Genomic DNA, 3,848 nt, shown 5'->3' with positions numbered 1-3,848 from the left:
AATTTACATTTTTCAGAAATTATGTCCCAGCTTTTTTTTTTTATTATAACAATTTATTTTTACATCATTTTGTGCCTTTTTCCATCTCAGTTGTTGTAATCCCCGTGGACTTACTATCACCAAATCACCTGTGTGCCATCACCATAGTCCCGTGCACACCCCCTCTACCCATTTTTGATCCCATTCCCTACTCCACCCCCATGAAAGGTCTCTAGTATATAGTTGTTCATTATTATTATTCACCCTCCCCCCCCCCCGGTCCTTTATGCTTCTGCTATGAGTGAAACCATCCAGTATTTTTCTTTTTCTTTCTGGCTTATTTCACTAAGCGTGATCCCTTCCAGCTCCATCCATGTTGCTGCAAAAGGCATGAGTTTATCTTTTTGATTGCTGAGTAATATTCCATTGTATATATGTACCATATCTTTTTAATCCAGTCATCTACTTTTGTCTGGGCTTTGTTTTTTTTTTTTTTTTTTTTTTTTTTTTTAAAGATTTATTTATTTGTGCATACAGAACTGGGTATAGGCCAGAAATGCAGGGGTAGTGAGAGGATTCATCAGACACAGAGTGGGGAGCAGAACAGGCAGATTGACGAAGTACACTGCTGAGGGGAGCAGTGGGCGGGTCAGGAGAGGTCTGCTGTGCCATGTGGTCACCTCTGGGGCGGGTGAGGTTCGAACTCATAGCTTCTCAGTGTTGTGCTTTAACCCTCTGCGCCACCAGGGAGGGTCGCCTGGGCTTTGTTTTTTAAAAAATAGTCTTTTATTATTTCTTCATAGAACTGTTAATGGAAGACTCCTATTAATATGATACAACTCTTTAGTTAAGGATTTTCTGTTACTTTGCTGTTCAGAGGCAGCCCATTTCAGTCTGTGAAGATAGGCAGTATCTTACATCTCCCTTCTAGATGTGGCCCCCAAATTAGACTCAGTTATCTGCGTTAGACTGACATTAGCTCTCTGAGGTACCTCATGAAATAACAATTAATCTAAATAAGAGCAGTGTACTTGCTGTGTAAGCTAAGCTAATTCCCCTCCCAATGAGATAGTGTCCCTGAAACTCCTATTTGGTAGAAATTCTAGAAGCACCACTAATTTTTTTTCAGTTAAAAATGAGTTTTACTAAGTACTTTATATTTAGGCTTTTTTTAAAAAAAAATAATATAGTTTATTTTTACATCATTTTGTGCCTTTTTTCCATCTCAGTTGTAATCCCCGTGGGCTTCCCATCACCAAATCACCCATGTAAACACCACTAATTTTTCCATCCCTTTCTTCCATGTGAATTTCCCTATAATCCTTTTCATTTTTTTGGCAGCTCCTCATTAAAGCTTCTCTAGTATGTCTTCTTTGTCAATGAGACTTATGAGTAAAAAGTGCTTTGCATTTCTTTAACCAAGTTTCCTTATATGACCTTGTTCTACTGAGAAGATACCCTTACACAAAACCTAGATAGCAGATGGGAACATGAGTGGGCGGGGGTGGGGTGGGGAGGGATGGTCATGTCCAGAGAGTTTGGATTTTGTGGGCAGCTTGGTGCTGGGGCTGCAGTCTAGTTTCATCTCAGATGGTACTCAAGTAGTAAATGACTGTGACTATGTTTCAATAGAATGGTGTCATGTTGGATATTTCTTTTGAATTCATTATTTTGGCTATGACTGTAGGTTTGGCCCTTTCAAAATTCTGTAAACTCTTAATATTCTGTAGTGAATTTCTTTCTGTTTTATACTTGGAGTAGATTCTATAGTCTGTACTTACTAGGACCAACGATGGTTTCAGGGAACAAACCCTCGAGAAATGGGAATCTAAGATTACTTATCTGACTGTGGCTTTCAATTAGTGGGGACTCTGTTTGGTATTAGAGAATAGGAGATTGATAGCCCATGTTATTTCATAATGAGACAGATTTTCATTGTGGTTGCCTTAAGTGGTCACTGGTGATATAAATGATTGTTGTGATAAGCTGTGGTACATGAAGAATAAACATAATTTATCATTTAAATTGAGACACTTTTGAAAGTGAAATGGAGTATAGTTAACAAATTTACGATAATAGATATAAATAGGATGGTGCCAGGCAAACTGGGAAATATAGTCACCTTGGATTGGATGGTATTATATAGAGTTGGCTGACTCTTAAGAATGGTAGTGGAAGGCTTACAGAAAGATACTAATAGCTCAGCACTTCAAAAAAATTTTTTTATTTATTTATGCATACAGAACTTGTGTACAGGCCAGAGGTATAAGGGTGGTGAGAGGATTCACCAGAGACAGAGTTGGGAGCAGAACAGGCAGAGCAACAAAGTACACTACTGATGGGGGCAGAGGGTGAGACAAGAGAGGTCTGCTGTACCATGTGGATCACCTCCGGGGCTGGGAATTGAACTCACACTGAAGTGCCTGCTAGCTTGCAGTGCTGTTCTTTAACCCACCGATCCTAATAGCATAGGACTTTAAATGCACAGCTCAAGGCATGATCAGAGATGCAGGGAATCTTTAAACCAGATTTATAATAATTTTTTACATTTTGTCAGAGGGTTAGCTTAGTTGAAAACAGACTTAGGTACAAACATGCCAGTTGGTAACTATATTGCTGGTGGAATTCACACTTCTACTAGATCTCTTACATGAACACGAGAACATTGATTGCAAAATACCAAGATGGGGGTGGTAACTTTGACGAGTATGTAAACAATAAGGTTGTCAAAACCTCAAATTCCATGAGGGTTTTTGGCTTGCAAAAGCAAGCCCTGTGAGATGAAACTGCCCCTGACCTGCTTAGAGACCTGGTGATAATTTCACCGGAGATAATTCTCTTGCCATTGGGTGTCATTTTCCTCAATGCCTGTTGACAAGTAGAGTTACCTTCTACCATGTTGCAGGAAACTGTCACAAATAACTGTCTTTTTGCATCATTCTAGTAAGTTCTGATCTTCATTTAAGGAAATTACATTATTCCAATGGATTCCTTTATCATTAACTCAATAGATAATGATTATTGCCCTGCTATTGTTAGTGCTGCAAGAGCAGAGACTAAGATGTCTGGCTTCCTGGAAGGTCTGCAGTGGTACAGCAGAGAGTGATGTTTGGTGTGAGTAAGAGTTGACCAAGTAGGAAAAATGGAGAAGGACAAACGTGGTAGAAATAAGCAAAGACTGGACTTTGTCATGTGTGAAAAACTATGAATTCAGGTATGTGAGCAGATATACACAATATATTTAGAGGAATGAAGAGAGAAAAAGATGAAAATGGAGACAGGTAACAGATAATTGTGCTCAATTAAAGGATTAGAATCTTGACTTGAGAAAATAGAGATGCCCTTGAGAAGGTTTTGGAGGATTTTAAGCAAGATGATTACATTGTTGACAAGTATGAGTAGAATAGAGACTGAAGTGCCAGTTAGGAAGTTATTTCAGTAGTTCAGCAAAGGAAAAAGTAGAACCTACATTAGCACAGTCAAATGGAGCTAGAAGAGGTGTTTGTTTGGGAGGTAGATTCAGTTAGACTTGGCAACCAAGTCTACCTGTCACAAATGACAGGTATTTATTTGGGGTGCTGGGTGAATGGTGTTGCTAGTCTCTGCAATCAGGGAGACACAGATGATGATAGGGTTGGAGGGGAGATGGGAGATTCCTGTAGGTAGGTTCAGTAGTAGAGTTCTAAATAGGCAGTTGGATGTATGAATCTGGGGTGAAGTAGAGAGAACTGGACTAGAAATTAAAATTTGAAAATGAAGTAGATGCTGTCAGTGTCCCATTCATCTTCCTCTGCATCTTACCATTTCAGTACACTCTGGCTTATCTTTCCATTACTTATAACTCTTTTCAGGGGCTGCTACCCCTGTGT

Source organism: Condylura cristata, unplaced genomic scaffold (genome assembly GCF_000260355.1).
Source record: "Condylura cristata isolate star-nosed mole 26May11 unplaced genomic scaffold, ConCri1.0 scaffold00007, whole genome shotgun sequence".
Taxonomy (NCBI): Eukaryota; Metazoa; Chordata; class Mammalia; order Eulipotyphla; family Talpidae; genus Condylura; species Condylura cristata.
This window is presented reverse-complemented; position numbering follows the sequence as displayed.